This window comes from Cetorhinus maximus, chromosome 9 (assembly GCF_964194155.1).
Source record: "Cetorhinus maximus chromosome 9, sCetMax3.hap1.1, whole genome shotgun sequence".
In the NCBI taxonomy this organism is placed as follows: domain Eukaryota; kingdom Metazoa; phylum Chordata; class Chondrichthyes; order Lamniformes; family Cetorhinidae; genus Cetorhinus; species Cetorhinus maximus.
In genome coordinates, this window is record NC_135887.1 from 122,910,906 (window position 1) to 122,931,065 (window position 20,160).

A 20,160-nucleotide genomic window follows, 5' to 3' on the forward strand; every position below is an offset into this window, starting at 1 on the left:
GTTGTTTGCACAGCGCTACCAGCAGGAAACACCCCCTTTAACTAGCCAAGGTGGCCCTTACTACACAAAGAATCATCACTACGAAAACCTTTTTTTGAGCAGGGGCTCAGCAAATCTTTTGAGGACGTCAACCAGTCGGGCGTCATTAGTCTTTTGCACTTGAAGATCAGAAGATTTACATGACCTCTGGCCTTCATTTATTTTGTGGGAAGATATTTTGAACTGAGAACAGGATGAACTTCTGACTGTTCTATACAAAGATGCATCTCAAAAAAAAATCTTAATGAATCCTTGCCTGAGAACATTTACATATACATGACCTTTTGAGAGCGGTTGTAGTCATATTGGTCACTACAATAGAGCTTGGAGCAGTTCACAAAATAATAAAACTTCAACCCAAGTATCAAAATGTTTCCTAATGACTTAAACAAGGGCTCCAACAATTCCCATAGGAAACCTCAGCGCAATAACCAGCAAATGCATTAAAAATATATCCAAATGAGACACACAGATTGCCACAAAAACTTGGATTGCATTGTAATAAAGCACCACTAACTTCCTGCGTGATATTTTAGTCACTTGAGAAAGCCAGCTGGACTGACGACGATAGAAAATAAATTTAAAAAAACTTTCAGCAGTTAAATGCCAAAAAGGATAGTGAAGGCAGGGTGGTCGGGGAGGAGGGGCTGAATCAACAAAAAAGACCCCAACCTAATAAGCAGAGTCTAGCAGAACAAAATCTGTTATTAAGTGATTCAGTAGAATATGTTGTTAAAATAAATTATTGACTTGACCTATTCAACATTGCCAGTTCTGCCCTTTTGAAATTACAGATTCAAGTAACTAGATATTCCATCATAGAAGATCAGAGAGCCCGAATTACGAGTTGGGCAAAAAAACTATATTTATTAGAACTATTTGAAACTATTATACCTGGAAAATGTCAAACTTAAATGGCATAGTTTATTTTCATTAAATAGAAACACTTTTATTTGAAGATGTCAGCTTGAAACAGTTGGTAGCACTTTGCCCCAAATCAGAAGGCTGTAAATTCAGGTCCCACCTCCAGGACTTGAGCTCCAAATCCATACTGACATTCCAGCGCAATGCTGAGAGTGTGAGGCACTGTCAGAGGTGCCGTCTTTTGGATAAGACATTAAAGATAGGCCTCATTTCAAATGGACATAAAAAGATCCCGGGATGCTATTCAAAGAAAAGCCTGCAAGCTTGCAGCATCTTTATTCATTTGTAGGATGTGGAAAAATGGAAATTTATTGCCCATCCCTCGAGGTGGTGGTGAGCTACCTTCTTGAATTGCCTCAGTCCATGTGGTATAGGTACACCCACAGTGCTGTCAGGAAGGGAGTTCCAGGATTTTTGACCCAGTGACAATGTGGTCCCAAGTCAGGATGATATGTCACTTGCAGGTGGTAGTGTCTTCAGGTGCCTGCTGCTCTTGTCCGTGGCAGTAGGGTTTGGAGGTTTGGGGGGGTTCGGTCTGAGTGTATAAGGGTCTGGCATATAAAGGGTTAACGTGAGACTGAGTACAGTACCGTCCAGGCAGTGATGTAAGAGAACACATGACTTGCACCCAGGGGTCAGTTTAATGTACAACAAAGCGTTGTGTAGAAGCAAGCATGGAGACAGCTCCTAGCTTGGACCTTTACTGTGCCTATGTATATAGTTTCTAGTCGTTAATAAATACTACCTAAAGACTATGAATATCTTAATAAGGAAAGCTCAGTGCAAGCCTTCAGCTTCAATACCGCAAAGTGTGCAGAGTCAGCAGACCTAGCAGGGGTGAGCTAAAAGTTTAAAATTCCTGGACAACACAAGCCCTGAAGAAAAGAAAGTTACGTGCTGCAGTGGACAAAAATTGCCGTTTAAAATCATAGTCCGAGAAACCCGATTCCCAATTTGGCATCTGAACACGTGGCAGCTGAGCTCACTCTGAACAAAGGAAAACATTAAAAATCAATAGTGACTGAGCAGGCAGCTTTCAAAACCCAGCAATAGCCAGGGTTTGATGTCTCCAAGACCAGAGAATATTGCGCTAAAGCAGGGAAGACTAAATCAGTCAATCCAGACAGCCCTTGTTGAAACAATTTAAACACTGAGATGGTGAATGCCATTACTGCAGGAGCCTGTCAAAATCGGCAAGCATGGGAAAACCCTTTGTGAAGGAGCGTACGGTGACGTGGTCCTGGATTTTCGGAAAGCTTTTAAAGCCAAACCTTCAATTTAAAATTTTTAACTATGGATCAGAAATCCACTCTTACAGATCAATTTGGACTTATCCAATGCCCAGATCAATCACAAAATTGGGGACTTTAGAGACACAAGAGTGCTTCAGGTCTGAATAAAAAGACAGAAGCTGAACAAGTTAACACTGCTTTATTCGATAGGCCTAACAGCCAACGATATAACAGTTAGACAAGGAACCAACGAATCATCTATAAAATTTGAATTATTTTCAAACTTTATCAATGTTCAGAAGTAACAAAATCCTTGAAAGGGCTAAATTTAATAAATGTGTCCAGCAGCCAGGAGAATGGACTCCTCCATTAATGAGCTGTACAGAATGGCTTTAGGCTGTATTTATGGTGACCTGAAATCTGAGCTAATCAGGGATAGAATTGTTGTAGGAATGGCAGGTGATGCACACTCAGACATGCTTCAAGTGAAGGAAGATCTAACCCTTGAGAAAGCCATGTAGATTGTCAGGCAACCTGAAATTCATTTGCAGCATAGATCCATATGAAGGGGAGAAATAAAATTGTGGAAGTAAACCCCACTGTCCAGCTAGTGAAACAACACAGAAACAGTGATACTCCAGGCCAAGGGAAGCAATACCCTAACTAACCAGTAAAGCGATGATGCCAGTGCTGTGGAGCAAAGCTACAAACAACAGACATACCATTTTATAGGCCAGGAGGAATCAGACTTCTGGTCATAGGCACAATTCTTGAACCGCTCAGGTATGGCAGCAAACAAATCTTTGAGTTGATGTACGTCACTCGTAACCAGTCTTCTTCCTCTCTTGAGCAGAGAGGCCCGTGTAGCCCTGAATCTCCTCAACCACTGTCATACATTATACAGAACTGCAAGTTCCTGGGAGCTCCAATATGAAAGGTTCTCAAAACTGGGACTTCAGCTTTGATTTGAATTCTCCTTTTGTAGAGCAGGTTTGCCCACTTTTGTTACAGGTGCCATAAGCCCATTGTTGGTCAGATCAGCCAACCACTCAGATGGTTACCACGGCATCAGGTAGATGACAGTCAAGAGAGGAACCAGCAATAAGAGCCTCAACCTCCAGTTCCGAAGCCAGTTGGAGAGATAAACCCCCGAGACCATAGAGCAGATGCTGCAATCCCAGCCAGCATGACAGTGCCACAAACGATGCTGGAACCGAGAAGCAACCATCCTTTGAAGACTGCAGACCACACAGCCACACGCAAAGGTGAGCTTGCTACCAAGTCACACCCTCACAACAGGAAGAGCCATCTTCCATCCCTGCGTGCGCCACAGTGAGCCACACAAAGGAAGTGAGGAGAAAAACAAACACCATATAGATAAGCTCGTCCACCCCGCAAAGTGTGGGATAAACCAACCGCCATCTCTCACCACAATTGGGGAATCGACAAAGAGCTATTCAATACCAAAGAGCGGGAAAAGGGGATGAAGAGATACCAGATGCCAGAACAGCCTCCAATTCAACAAAATTTGCCTGCAGCGACAGAGCCTACCACTCGTCCGATAACGGTGTGAACAAGGTATGGAAGGATTATATGAACTCAAATTTGCCAGTGGTGGTTGGGGGGGGGGGGGGGGGGGGGGTGCAATGGGGCAACAGTAATGATGTAAATACATAGGGTAAAGTGGAATAACTTGTAAATGCGTTGGATCAAGACTTGGGGGGAGCTGTAGTATAAGGGCCTGGCACATAAAAGGATAATGTGGGACTGAGTACAGCACCGCCCTTTAGGGATGTAAGAGAACACATGACCCACACCTAAGGGTCAGTGTAGTGTGGTGCAGAGCAGTATAGAAGCAAACATGGAGACAGCTCCTAGTTTGGATCTTTATTGTAGCTATGTATATAGTTTCGAGTAGTTATTAAATACTTGCTGTTGAACTACCTAAAGACCTACCAAACTACGCCCAACACCTTACAACATGGTCAACTTTATATACCTTCAATCAACACTCCAAGAATTAGCTCTACACTCAATCCATTGCTATTTGTGGGACCGTGTTATGTACAAGTTGGCTGTTGTCACATTTGTTTACACAGCAGTTGCTGCACTATAAAAAGTGGTGTGTGTGAAATGCTTTTAAGACGTTTCTCAGCGACATGATAAGACACTTTGTAGACACAAGTATTTTGCTCCTGCATTGAATTTAGCGTCTGACCACAAATGTGAAATATTCTGCTAAATTGGTTAATAAAAGCTGGAACTGTATTCACAATTGAGCTTTGATACTGGTCCCAGAGCCCCAGGGGTCAATTGGCTGTTAGCAAGACCAAACAGAAAGCATTGCTCACCACACGCTAACATCATCATGTGTATACATTGAGCTTCCATCTTTCAATCGTCCTTTGCTGGGCTGGTTCAGTTATTTCTGACATAATGATTTTATTTCTATTGAATCAATGGCAAACATAAACAGATGACCAGATATTGTTGCTTCCCGATGGGTAGCAGGATTAAAATTCCCCCTTGTACGGTTTTAGCATGGCCACTTTAAGTCATTCAGCTCTACCATGATATTCAATAACTACCATAGCATGAAACTAAATCTGTCGGAATCTAGCTCATCCATGTCACATTAGAAAACCAAGCATGCTTACAGCCAGGCTAATGTAAAACAGGAAATCTCAGTGTACAAGATAGCTCAGAGTACAAACATTCCCTTCTAGATTTACAAGTGCTATGTCTGGTACACTGGTTAAAATGAACTGCAATCATTGAAAGGGCTAAAGTCGTAAAATAATATGTGAAGAATTAAAGGCACAGTTCAGCATTTCTTGGTTTGAACCTGGGTCAACTCCATTTGGCATTCCGAAATCAAAAGATGAAACATGGCATCTTTCTCGTGCACAACTCAATTATCCTTCAATGGAAAGTATATAGAATTGATGTAATGCCAACAATAGACACCCAAGATGATCTTGGGGATGATATTAGTCTACACCAGTGTAAAATGGTCTCATAGTAAATCAGCAGCTAATTTTTCATTGCACATGATCTTCTTTCTACTGAAGTTCACAGAACAAAAGGTAAAATTCTTTCTGGAGACTCATTTCTTAATCTCGCCGTCACTTTTACTTGGATTGAATTTAAATCTCATGGCAATATTTTTCCAAGTCAATATAAAATCAAGACTGGTACGATGGAAAACGGGCTGATCTGCTACAAACATGTTTTGCACTGCTGACTGAGACCAATTTCACTTCCATCGTATTCTATCCATTTGGAAATAATAAATAAAAGTCAAAATTATTAAGACTAGGCACATTAGAATGGATATACATGGGTATAAAGCTTGAAAACATACCAGAAGTGCTGTCTGTGCTGTACTCTCTGTTCAAAGCAAAAAAGTGAAGCTAAATTGGATCGCATGACACACTTCCTTTCCAGTGATGTCATGCTCCTATCCTTTAATGGCATATTACTATGGTTGGGAGAGAGGGGGTTTGTGGGGGTAAATCTATAAGTTTCAAACTTTGCATTTGCTCACATTTAATCAGGTTGTCATTAGGATTCAAGGTGACAAACAAGAGTTATTTTGATAATTTTACACTTCTGTTGAGCAGACCCACAATACGAAAGGTAACTGTTGTTGATAGTCTAGTCAGCCTAACTTGTTGGCCAAAGGAAAGACTAGTGATTGATTGAGACCCTTTCCAATAACTCTTGCAAGCCAGTACATGACCAAACCTGACTGGACAAGCAACATGAAGCTTACTACTGCAAGGATTTGTACAGTGCCCATTAATATAGGGGAAGTCATCCCAAGGTGTTTCAGAGATTTACCATACCAGGAGCAAGGTCTAAATATACTTATCCGAAGACCTTACTGGGGGATCACGGTTAGTTCCCAGACTCCTTTCAGATGTCAGAAAAATTATGTTGGTTATCTGACAACTAACAAAACATGCACTTGTTTGTAGAGATAGCACTCCAATTCATAAACATCTTTTATCCTGAAGAATCTCTTCTAGAACATATAGTCTGTAAATGTTTCTCTTGGGGATTCTCTCTTGGATTCTTCTGATTTCCCCATGAGCCTTATTCTCCCTTCCATCTCCAGTGTTAAAGACAAGACTGTGGTGATCTGCATGTTTTTCAGATGTTTGGATAAAATGCTCTTTTCCAGAATAACTGAAAATCTTCACAGGACTACAGAGAGAAATTTATTTACAAAGTACTTTCAGGAAATAAAAATTATACTTTTTCATTTTTACGGCTGATCCAAGCTGACCACAGTGGACTTTTTCCAAGCAGTCAAGGAGATTGCCAATAAAAATAGCTCAAATGTAATAGGACTCACCAGAACCATTTCCATAAAAGCACTTCCCTGTCATTTCCCAAATGCAACTAACTCATCTGAATTTAATGAAGATTGAGAAAAGAAAAAGGTGTAGAGGCAGAGCTTCTTTTAAAAATAATTATGACCCGTTAGGCAGAAAAATAAGATAAAAGAACTGAGAAAGTTATAGGAGAGGCAACAAAAGTAGGTGGGAAAGTGCTAACCTCAAATGGCTAGGACTATCATGTGCTTCGAAATAAAATGATCCACAGCAGGTTGTGTCCAGGATAGGTGTGTTAATTATTAAAATTTTAAATATTAGGCCCCTTTACCCTGAGGTCAGAGGAGTGTTTACACCACCAGTTCCCAGAGCATAAGCCTCATACATCTAATGCCAACCAAATGAAACCTGCTGGTTTCAGTAAATCAGGCCATTTGCGCTTATTAAAATTGCTTCTTCCTGGCATTCAAATTCAGCCGCTGGTTGCTGCCTCTGTGTTAGATCTTCCAAAGCGGATGATTTAAATATATAAGAGCAGCTGACTGCAGCTAGCTGAAGTACTTATAAAAACAGAAAACTTGAATGAAATAACGTACTGGCTGCGATTATTAACTTTTCAAAGTGGGTGTGGTGTGCGCACGTGTTGAACCAATATAAACCAAGAATTATCTTTTTCCTTAGTCTTAGTCATTCATAAGAAAGGCAGGGATTATACTTGATTTCTTTCATATGCTACACTCATCCAGAGGCAGAACTGTAGGCAGAAAAGAGGAATCAACCATGGATGTCCATTGGCTTGTAAAATTGTTGGTTCACATGACAATTAATGATGAGTGATCTATTCAGTCAATCTTGGAATACCCATCCTGAAGGATGGCAAGCCACAATTTAGTTAGTAGAACTTGCACCTCCGAGCCAGAAGGTTGTGGGTTGAAGTGCCAAACACAAAATCTAGGGCTAACCGTCCAGTACAGTACCGGGGGAGCACTGCACTGTCAAGAGGTATCATCTTCTATTTGAGATGTTAAACCAAGGCATTCAGGTGAATGTATGGGACCAGGAGGGTTCTGCCTCAAGTGACCTGGGTCAACATTTATTCCTCAACCATCATCACCAAAACAGATTATCTGGTCATTATCGCAGTACTGTTTGTGAGAGTTTGCTGTATTCAAATTTTTGTGCTTCCTACATTACAGTAACTACACCTCAAAAAGTACTTAATTAGTTGTAAAGCACTTGGGATGTCCTGAGATCATGAAAGGCATTATATAAATGACAACTTAAAAAACTCAAAAATCCTACAGCAGAAGCCTAATGATTTGGGATTTATCTTGTCTCCATCATTCTATGCTGGAAACCACTCAGATTGTTCAAATTTTGTGAAGAAAAATAAATGTCCTAATGTCAGGTCTAATTTTGCCTTTAAGCTTTGCCTTCAACTTTATGCTTGCGATCCATTGCCTTAATCTTGCCCTTCAATTTTTCACTTTATTTGCAGGTTTTGGAGTCCAAATCAATGTTACACATTAGTTATCCCATCACAGAACCTTGGGGCACCCTTTCGCCCATATTCCCATATAAGCATCCAATAATTTCTACCCTACAGTCAATTTATTTCATACACACCCAATTTAATTTGAATCCTACAGCTTTGAGCTTAATGAAAAACTGTGTCAAATGACTTATGGAAGTCACATCGTAGGGCATAGACAACCCCCACAAAGAAGTCAAGGAGATTAGGGAAATCTACCCGATCTAAATCCACACGGTGTTATTTATTAAGAAATCTTGTACAGGGAACCTTCAAATTTATACCTGCTAAGAGAGTAAATAAGGGAAGACTGTTTGCTCTGGTTGTGGGGTTTGGGGCAGTGGAAACAGTTCAAATTGATGACTCCTCATCATTATTACTAAGATTGAGAGAAGAGGAGTTTGGAGAAATGTATTTATGCAGCAAATTGTAGGAATATGGAATGCTTTGATGCAAGAGCAGATTGAGACAGAGAGCATTGCATCCTGTAAAGAGGTAACTTGGTGAAAAGCTTGAAGCAAAACAAGATATGTGGCTGTGGGGAGAGCAGAGCAGTGGAATTAGATGTATATTGCTAGAAGAACCAATATAGCCACAATGGACCGAATCGCTTACTTAGGTGCTGTAGACTTCCCTGCTTCTAATATTTTAGAATAGGACTGAAGCAAGACGTGTAGGGTTTACAGTCACCAGAACATCACTTGTTGCCCTTTTTAAGATATAGACACCACATTGGGGAAGTAGGTTAGAGCTAGGCCAGCATCCATTGCCTCCCTCAATGGGTGTCACTGCCTCACAAATCTCCTCCCTAGCCTCCTTAGAACCAATTTAGGACTTGCATCAGGGTCCTCTCAAAATCAGGGTGTTCTCAAAATCATTAATCTATCCTGTGAGGGCATGTTGCTCATGACTACACATTAATTTATTTCCTCTAACTATTCACCTCAGAATGCTTATCATCTTATGTGCATCTCAGTTGATCCTGGTTTAATCCTTTATGATCTTTGCCTATTGACTGATTTCTCTCTCATTACTGAAACACTGGAAGATTCTCTTACTGTTATATTCAGCCTCTGCAGATTGATTAATCTTTTGCTATGCTGTCTCATGTTTTTATATTTGATTCAGTGGATGCCCAACTTTCTCTGTGAAGAGTCGTTTGCAACCAAGACTGGAATGGAAAGTAATATTTTCAAATGACAATATATTGTAGCTCACTCGAACAAAAAGCCATCATCAGTGCCCTACTTGGGCAACCGTCTCAAGAAAGAAAGATTTGCATTTATACAAGAGCCTTTCACAATCTGGGGACATAGCAAAGGCCTTTATAGTCAATGAAGTACTTTTGAAGGGTAGTCACCATTGCAATGTAGGAAACACGGCAGCCAATTTCCCACAAACAGCAACATGATAATGGAAAGATAATCTTTTTCAGTTAAGGAATTTGTTGATTGCAGAATATTGACCAGGACAGAGATATGCCCCCATTCTTCTACGAAACAGCATCTTGGGACCTTATACATCACCCGAGTGTGCAGACAGGGCTCCAATTTAATGTTTCATCCAAAAGACTGCACCTCTGACAGTGTAGCATTCCTCCAATACTGCACTGCAGTGTCAACCTCGACTTTTGTGCTCAGGTCTCAGGAGTGGAACTTGAACCCACCACCTTCTTACTCAGAGGGAAGTATTACCAATTAAGCCATGGCTGAGACTGTGAACCAGTTGGACAGCTAAACAATTGGAATCCAATCTGGTATGAGGTTATGTTTCAAACATACATGCTCAAGCCAAACACTTCCTAAAAAACACATTTATAATTCTGATTATTTTGCTTTGATTTACTCTCCAACTAATGAATGCGCTCAGCATATTTTAACTGGCATTGCCCCTTAAATTCTTCTGGGTTACTATTCATGGAAGGAGCAATTTTCTCTCTAAACAAATTCGGATTACTAAAAAAAGGAGTGGAAGGGACGAAAATAACCCAAATGCCGATGTCATTTCAAGTGGTATATGTACTTGCTCTCTATCCAGCCCCTGTGTTTACAGGATTAAGATCTTAAAAAATTCACATTGTCTAGAAGCCGGGTCTTGGACGGCTATGTTTTTGCGGCAGTGAATTTCACAGGAGCTCCAAGCTCATATCCCCTGATCAAATAGATTTTGGTAGAGACTTTTCTCAAAGCTTTAACTCACTGCGCTATTTGTTCGCCATTTTGGCATTTTATAATCAACTTCTTGGTTTCAAAAAAAAATGTCACATTCTACCCAGAGCTATTTTGACTGTTTTAAACTGTATATGTATTATACAACACATTTTGTTCCTGCAGAAGAAGTGGCTACAGTTATTCAGAACAACAATCCAATAGAGGAAAAACACAGAATTAATAACATAGAAAGAGGCTATTTAGCCCAACTGGCTTCTGTAGTTAAGCTCTGAATGAGTATCCTCCCATCCTACTTCATTATGTTCTTTAAAAAAAACTCGGTCTCACCCTGTCTGCATATCCTCCTACTACTTTCCCATCCTCATGTACTTAGCTAGTTTTACTTAAAGGCATCTGTGCTGTTCACCTCCCAGCTACTCTGGTTCTATATTCTAACCACTTTTGACAAAGAAATTTCACCTGAAATCTTTATTGGATTTATCGATCACAAAGTTGGATTTATGGTCCTTCGTTTTGGACTCCCCAAACACGAGGGGATCTTCCCTACGTCTATCCTATCGAATTTCATAACTTTAAAGACTTCCATCGAGGTACCTTTCTTCTCCAGAGAAGAGAGCCCTGGCCTATTCAATCTTTCCCAATTGTTGGAACCTCTCACTATGTGGAAATTAATATCAAAAGATTGCTATTGAAGTGTCCATATTGTGTGCATATTTCTCTTCACAACCAATGTTGCAGTGTCTCAGTGCAGGCCATTCTTGGAATGGCTTTTAAAGAAAAAATGTAACTCCAAGTTCATATTTTATTGTAGCAGGTTTTCCCTAGTAGATCCTTGGAACTCAGCTGATATTTATTTTTAGTTAAGAATAACAGTAACAAGGTGGCTTATAAAATATGAAACCTTTGCCATAAACTACTCAAAATGGGGCTGGTGAATTGTAAATACTTTGCAGCCACTTGATTAACACTGCTGCATGCTCTTGTCAACTGTTGGTAATCTGGGCCAACACAGAGATTGAGCAGACCTTTTGGAATTTGCACAGCTCCAGTACAGTTCAGAAAACAGATCACTTAAATGATAAATCTATATATTTTTTTAAGGACATATGCACTTAGATGCCTTGTCCTATTGAAATAATTGCATCTGCTCAGAGGCACTGACCCCAGAGGGACTTGGGGAGAATGGGAGGGAGGAGGTGGCAGCAAGACTTTCTGGAGCCCAGACAAAATAATGTTTTTTTTTAAAACTTACATTAAGTTAAAGTATGAGAAAAACATGATTTTGCTTGGCACGTTACCAAAAAAGACTTTGTGAATGTTTTTAACTGCATTACTTCCAAATGCAGTTGCTGTAGAGCATTGAAATTTTATTACAAACATCACCCTCAGCATTCAGTTCGTTCCCATCATTTGAATAGACAAAAGACGAGTGGAGGAGTGCCAAAGTTTCACAGCCAGCATCTGTTCACTGCAAATCAGTTCAGTGAGCACCACAAGTTAACTGTTATGACAATGACCTAGTAATTAGAACTCATCTGCAGTAACCCATGTCACAGGAACAGTTTGGTACTTGGGATTGTTGGAATTCTTGGTTCCACATTTCTTCCGATCAAGCTCTGCCAGTTTTCGTAAAATCCTTTCATCTAATCTCATCCTTTTAGTGATTCACACACTTCTGACATTGTGTATGTCCTATTTCATTAGCTAGTCTTCACTGTCTCAGGCTTGTATTATTTCTGCCATTTTAATCATCTCAGCTTTAAGAGCATCAATTTCTTTCCTGTATTTGTTTTGTTTCCCATTTATCCTCATTCTGTTCCTTAAATTCTGTTAAGCTCTTCATTCATTCAATTGATGGAGTTTCCACATTGGAAATGTTAAGTTTTTTGTTCTTTCCACAGATGCTCCCAAGTGTTTCCAACATTTTCTGTCCTTATAGCCAGAATTTTATGCCCCACCCACCCCTTAAAGGGTGGGGTGGCAGGTGGGGAGGGCGCCGTAAAACTACCACCACTACTCTCCTCCGTCTGGCTGAACTTGTTCTCACACTGAACAATTTCTCCTTTAACTCCTCTTACTTCCTCCAAATAAAAGGTGCGGCTATGGGTACCCGCATGGGCCCCAGCTATGCCTGTCTCTTTATGGGGTTATGTGGAACATTCTTTGTTCCAGTCCTACTCCGGCCCCCTCCCACAACTCTTTCTCCGGTACATTGATGATTACTTCGGTGCTGCTTCATGTTCTTGTCGGGACCTGGAAAAATTTATTAATTTTGCTTCCAATCTCCACCCCTCCATCGTTTTCACATGGTCCATCTCTGACACTTCTCTTCCCTTCCTTGACCTCTCTGTCTCAATTTCTGGTGATAGACTGTCCACCAATATCCATTACAAGCCTACCGACTCCCACAGCTACCTCGACTACAGCTCCTCACACCCCGCTTCCTGTAAGGACTCCATCCCATTCTCTCAGTTCCTTCACCTCCGTCACATCTGTTCTGATGATGCTACCTTCAAAAACAGTTCCTCTGACATGTCCTCCTTCTTCCTTAACCGAGGTTTTCCACCCACGGTCGTTGACAGGGCCCTCAACCGTGTCCGGCCCATCTCCCGCGCATCCGCCCTCACGCCTTCTCCTCCCTCCCAGAAATATGATAGGGTCCCCATTGTCCTCACTTATCACCCCACCAGCCTTCGCATTCAAAGGATCATCCTCCGCCATTTCTGCCAACTCAAGCATGATGCCACCACCAAACACATCTTCCCTTCACCCCCCCGGCGGCATTCCGTAGGAATCGTTCCCTCCATGACACCCTGGTCCACTCCTCCATCACCCCCTACTCCTCAACCCCCACCTACGGCACCTCCCCATGCATACGCAAAATATGCAACACCTGCCCCTTCACTTCCTCTCTCCTCACCGTCCAAGGGCCCAAACACTCCTTTCAAGTGAAGCAGCATTTCACTTGCATTTCCCCCAACTTAGTCTACTGCATTCGTTGCTCCCAATGCGGTCTCCTCTACATTGGAGAGACCAAACACAGACTGGGCGACCGCCTTGCAGAACACCTTCGGTCTGTCCGCAAGAATGACCCAGACCTCCCTGTCGCCTGCCATTTTAACACACCACCCTGCTCTCTTGCCCACATGTCTGTCCTTGGCTTGCTGCATTGTTCCAGTGAAGCTCAACACAAACTGGAGGAACAGCACCTCATCTTCCGACTAGGCACTTTACAGCCTTCTGGACTGAATACTGAGTTCAACAACTTTAGATCTTGAACTCCCTCCTCCATCCCCACCCCCTTTTCCGTTTCTTCCCCTTCCCTTTTGTTTTTTCCAATAATTTATATAGATTTTTCTTTTCCCACCTATTTCCATTATTTTTAAATCTATACCTTTTATGCCCTTTTAGTCTTATTTCACCGCACCTCTACTAGAGCTATCTGTACCTTGCCTGTCCTGCCATCCATTCTTAATTAGCACATTCTTTTAGATAATATCACCACCTTCAACACCTCTTTGATCCTTTTGTCTATGACATCTTTTGATTATCTGCTCCTATCACTGCTTGCTTGTCCCTACAACCACCCACCCCCTCCCACTTCTCTCCCCCCACCCCCAACCTTAAACCAGCTTTTATTTCACCCCTCTCCTATTTTTACTTAGTTCTGTTGAAGGGTCATGTGGACTCAAAACGTCAACTTTGTTCTTCTCCGCCGATGCTGCCAGACCTGCTGAGTTTTTCCAGGTATTTCTGCTTTTGTTTTTTACAACCGTAAAACTACCCGTTGCCTACCCATCCCCACTGCAATTTTAAAAGGCAGTGGCGGAGGCATTGAGCAGCCTGCTTGCTAATGGGCAGGGTGACCAGATGTCCTGGTTTTGCTGGGACGAACAATCCCAGTTTTTCACTAAATGTCCCGTGTCCCAACAAATTGCTCAAGTGTCTGGGTTTTCAGTATCCTCCCCTCACGTTCCATTTACTGTCAGCAAATTAGACCATCGATCTGTGCTGCACCCTGGGAAGCAGAATTATAGAGAGAGAAATGAAACAGTGCTTCCTGGCAGCATTCCCTTCACCTTGCAGCAGCACATTAAGCAACTTTTCCTTTCAAATGAGACTGAGATAAGTAACTGCCTAGCTGTCACTCAGGGGCTGATTGTTTGGCTCTAGTTAGGGATTAGAGGCGCCATGAAGTTGCCTCTCTCTCTCTCTCTTTCACAATATTCAGCACCATTTGCGACTCCTCAGATACTGAAGCAGTTCATGTCCAAATGCAGCAAGACCTGGACAATATCCAGGCTTGGGCTGACAAGTGGCAAGTAACATTCACACCACACAAGTGCCAGGCAATGACCATCTCCAACAAAAGAGAATCTAACCATCGTCCCTTGATATTCAATGGCATCAACATTGCTGAATCTCCCACTAGCAACATCCTGGGGGTTGCCATTGACCAGAAACTGAACTGGACCAGACTTATAAATACTGTGCTGCAAGTGCTGGTCAGAGGCTGGGAGTTCTGTGGAGAGTTACTCACCTCCTGACTCCCCAATGTCTGTCCACCACCTACAAGGCACAAGCCAGGAGTGTGATGGAATACTCCCCACTTGCCTGGGTGAGTGCAGCTCCTACAACACTCAAGTAGCTTGACACTGTCCAGGAAAAAGCAGTCTGCTTAATTGGCACTGCATCCACCATCTTAAACATCCACTCCCTCCATCACCGACGCACAGTTGCAGCAGTAGCGTCTACAAGGTGCACTGCAGCAACTCACCAAGGCTCCTTCGACAGCACCTTCCAAACTCCTGACCTCTGCCACCTAGAAGGACAAAGGGCAACGGGTGCATGGGAACACCACCACCTGCAAGTTCCCCTATAAGGCATTCATCATCCTGACTTAGAACTATATCGCCGTTCCTTCACTGCCGCCATGTCAAAATCCTGGAACTCCCTTCCCAACTGCACTGTGGGTGTTCCTACAGCACAGGGACTGCAGCGGTTTAAGGCAGCGACTCACCACCACCTTCTCAGGAGTAATTATGGATGGGCAATAAATGCTGGCCTAGCCAGTAACACCCGCATCCCATGAAAGAATTTTTTAAAAATAATTTCTCAGTGAAACAGGCAAATGCCTCAGAAATGGGTCATCTACCCAAGTCAGGGGGCACTGGAAAAGGAGGTTTTATAAATAAATACAATTAATTATTTTCAATGGAATTTTTTTTAAAAAAAAGCTCTCGCATGCGGGTCTCCCCAGCCGGTCACCACTCCAGATCCATAAAAAGAAACCAATTATTAGAGAGTTTTTAAAAAAAACTATCTGCAAATAATTTTAATAATATGACACTAACTGGACTGGGATTTATTAGCAGTCTTATTTTTGATCAGATGAGATGTTGCTTTAATGGGTTTTACTGCTATTTTTTGGATGAGTCTCTCTTTCTCTGTGAAAGATATTGGGAGCAGGTGCTGGTTGCTCGCTAAGCCAGAACCATAGGACTGTAGAAAAGTTACGGTGCAGAAAGAGGCCTTTCAGCCCATCATGTACGCACCAGACATAGAGAAAAAAAAGAGGAAAAAAAAGAAACTAGCCACTTATTTTAATCCCACTTTCCAGCACCTGGTCCATAGCCTTACAGGTTACAGCACTTCAGATGCAGATCCAGGTAGCTTTTAAATGAGTTGAGTGATTCAGTCTCAACCACCAACTTTACACAGTAAATTTCAGACGCCCACCATCCTCTGGGTGAAAATGTTTTTCCTCCTGTCCCTTCTAATCCTTCTACCAATCACATTAAACCTGTGCCCCCTGGTAATTGACCCCTCAGCTAGGGGAAACTAGTCTTTCCTGTCTACCCTATCTAGGCCCCTCAATTTTGTACACCTCATTTATGTCACCCCTTAGCCTCCTCTGTTCTAAAGAAAACAACCTGAGCCTATCCAGCCTCTCCTCATAGTTGCCACTTTCAAGCCCTGGCAACATTCTTGTAAATCTCCACTGCACTCTCTCCACAGCAGTTATGTCCTTTCTGTAATGTAGTGACCAGAACTGTAAACAAAATTCCAGCTGTGGCCTAACCAGCATTTTATACAGTTCCATCATTACATCCCTGCTTTTGTATTCAATACCTCACCTAATAAAGGAAAGCATTCCATATGATTTCTTGGCCACCTTGTCCACCTGTCCTGCCACCTTCAAGGACCTGTGGACATGCACTCCAAGGTCTTTCACTTCCTCAACCCCTCTCAATAACTTCCTGTTTAAAGAGTATTCCTTTGCTTTGTTTGCCTTCTCTGAATGCATTACCTCACACTTTTCCGGATTGAATTCCATATACCACTTCTCCACCCATTCACCAAACCATTGATATTATTTTGGAGTCGACAGCTATCCTCTTCACTATCAACTACATGGCCAATTTTTGTGTCATCTGCAAATTTCCCAATCATGCCTCCCACATTTAAGTCTAAATCATTAATATTTACAACGAACAGCAAGGGCCCCAGCACTGAGCCCTGTGGAACATCACTGGAAACTGCTTTCCCTTTGCAAAAACATCCAGGGACCATTACTCTTTGTTTTTTGTCACCGGGCCAATTGTGGATCCAACCTGCCACCTTCCCCTGTATCCCATGAGATCTCACTTTCCTGACCAGTCTGCCAAGTGGTGCCTTGTAAAATGCCTTACTAAAATCCATGTAGACAACATCCACCGCACTACCCTCATCAACCCTCCTTGTTAATTACTAACTTAAGTGACATTTTTTTGAGGAAGACACGATCTTCTCCCTAATAAAACCATGCTGACTACCCCTGATCAATCCGTGTCTAAGTGACAGCTTATCCTGTCTCAGAATTGCTTCCAATAATTTGCCCACCACCGAAGTCACACTGTCAGGCCTATACTTTTCTAGCCTATCCCTTACACCCTTTTTAAACAATGTTACAATGTTCAGAGACATTCAATCCTCTGGGACTTCGCCTGTATCTAGTGAGGATTGGAAAATGATCTTCAGAGCATCTGCTATTTCCTCCCTGGCTTCCTTCAGCAGCCTGGAATACAACCCACCTGGATCCAAGGATGCCAGTCCCTCCAGTACTTCCTCTCTCACTATGCTTATTGTCTCTAATATTTCACACTCCTCTTGAATGAGAATATCTGCATCATCCCTCTCCTTACTGAAGGCAGAGATAAAGTGCTCATTGAGAACCCTGCCCACATCATCTGCATTAACCCACAAGTTACCATGTACATCATTGATAGGCCCTACCTTTTCCTTAGTTATTCTCTTGCTCTTAACGTACTAGTAAAATATCTTAGGATAATCTTTGATTTTACCTGTAAATATTTTTCGTATCCTCTCTTGACTTTCCTAAATTCTATTTTTACTTCACATCTGTACTTTCTATACTCCTCTAGGCTTTCTACAGTATTAAGTCTTTTGTGACTGTCATAAGCTTTCTTTTTCTGCTTTATCTTGGCCTGTATGCTTCTGGATAAGCAGGGGCCTCTAGATTTGGCAGTACCGCCCTTTTGTTCGTGGGGCATGTTTACACTCTGCTCGTAGAATCTCACCTTTGAAATCCTCACAGTGAGTTGACACAGTTTTTCCTTCTGATAGCTGTATCTCGCCAGCCTACCTCTCAGCTTTGTACAATTAGTCCTTCCCCAATTTAGAACTTTTACTCCTGTTCTATCTTTGTCCTTTCCCATAATGATGCTAAATCTAACTATGTTATGGTCACTATTTCCAAAATGGTTCCCTAATGTGGCTTCATCCACTTGCCCAGCTTCGTTTCCCGAGCCTAAATCTAAAATTGCACTGCCTCTCATTGGGCTTGTTAGGGGCATCATGATGATTGACGCATATCAGCACCTCAGCTGTACAACACATCAAATACACCGCCATTATGTAGAATTCAAGAGCTTTGCTGTCACCATAAACCAAGTCTTACAAAAAGAAACATGACTACATTGAAATGAATCCGTTAAGGGTTTTACAAAGTAAAGTTGAATGAAAAAGTCCATCGGTCAAGTCCTCATGAATACATAGCCTGGAAATAACCTCCTGCCATCAGGGAAAGAACCTTGCTGCACTCAAATTGGCTGCTGCAGTTCCTCCATTACAACAGTAACAAATACCTCATTAGCTGTACAACGGTTTGGAATATCCCAAAGTCATGAAAGGTAATATATAAATGCAAGTACTTTCTTTCCATTTTACAAACAGCACACTGGATTTCAGTTGACCACATCCGGTTGTTATAACATTTGCAGCAACTGGTCACTTAAGCAGTCATTATTCTACTCCTCTTTCAAGAGTTGACAAGTATTTGTTTCTTTGAATCAATGCACTCAGCAAGACATCAACCAATTTGACCTTCTAACGAAGAGAAAAATATCTGAAATCTAAAATACTGAGACACACAGATGATGCATATGCTACGAAATAAACACAGAATTAGAGGCACAGATTTAAATGTGGAGAGGGGTTAGAGACTAGAAGGTGTTCCCCATTTTTCCCTTGCTTGCATTTAAGAGAAGTACAAGCATGGAAGGGATATGCCCATGGCCATTCAGTTCTCTGATCAACAACAAGGTTGCAAGTTTCTATGTGGTCCGAGATGATCAAGAATTCCACCATTTATAATGGTTCCGGTGTTGCTGCACCTAACAAGGCCAGCAAAGGAGATAGATTTGGGAGTGATAAATAAAATCTTCTGGAACTTTCCTCAATTATCTTTGGGGATTGGGGAATGTTTATGCAGAATTTTCCCTCAGGAGAATAAACAGGTGATGTACGGTCCATGTTAGATGGGTATATCATCTCATAGAAAGCTGTACCTTGCTTGAGAAAATATCTCATCAGAATACATATTACTGAAAAGCCACTTTCTTTGAGTGGACTAGGTTGCACCCAAGAAACAATTTGAAGTATCGTGTACACATTTGTTCGCCACACTGCTGTCGACAGGCTGAAGATAACAGTAGCTTAAATATAGCATAATAATAAGTATAAAAGGCTATCAGCTGTGAACAAATATGAGAAGCTTAGTTTCTACAATCTTAATCTTACAAGATATGCAAAAGTTTTAAATCAGTTACATAAGATGAACCTGTCCCCTGATTTCACAAGCTCTGACCATGTTCACCATTTATGCTGGTACACAAAAAATGTATGGAAATGCAGGGAACGCCACATCACATCGATGCTTCCTACCAACAACTAGCACGGAACATTAATGTCACAAAGTCTGATTTAAACTCAACACCACTTATGTTACATTAGAACAGAGCCTACCATGAGATGGAACAAATGTTGGCACTGGAATATGCCCATGTTAGACAGCGTACTCTGGTGTCAAGTTCAGCCTGGATTACTTCAAATTTAATCTTGCAGTATCAAGATATCAGTATTTCTGTAAGTAAAGTCATATAATACTGACATTCTAATATAACCTGGAATTGACCGGGTCGAATTCTAGATTTTATGTCACACCTACAAAGCTCGTAAATCAACCAGTGACTGCAAAGGAGTTTAACATGTTATAGCCTTATACTTTGCTTTAGAAATCCCAAAGAAAGTATTTCAGCACAAAACGAAATTGCCCTCCCACCCTGAGCATTGAATTTCATCTCTAGCTAGCCCAGTTAGTATTCAAAACCTAAGAATGCCTCTACAATTCATACAATTGTAAATGTGCTTAAAAGCATAGCTACTGCAAAATATTGAATGGTGGCACCATTCATAAACTGAATAACGGTGAACCTCCTCACAGCAAGACAACACCTCCTAAAATGCTAATGACTTGCTTTAAGCAATCTAGTGACCGAAATTACTAAACCAATTAAAAAGTTTTAAAATTCATTTAGAAGAGAATTTGCTTCCTCAAATATTTAAAGTTTGAGTTCCAACAC

The 20,160-nt window shown here is 41.5% G+C and overlaps 1 protein-coding gene across 1 annotated transcript in view; it reads right to left on the reverse strand.

Moving 5' to 3' along the window:
* ano1a (anoctamin 1, calcium activated chloride channel a) overlaps window positions 1-20,160 on the reverse strand; it is a 228,890-nt gene that overhangs the window by 108,301 nt on the left and 100,429 nt on the right. The gene's annotated exons all lie outside the window — the stretch shown is intronic.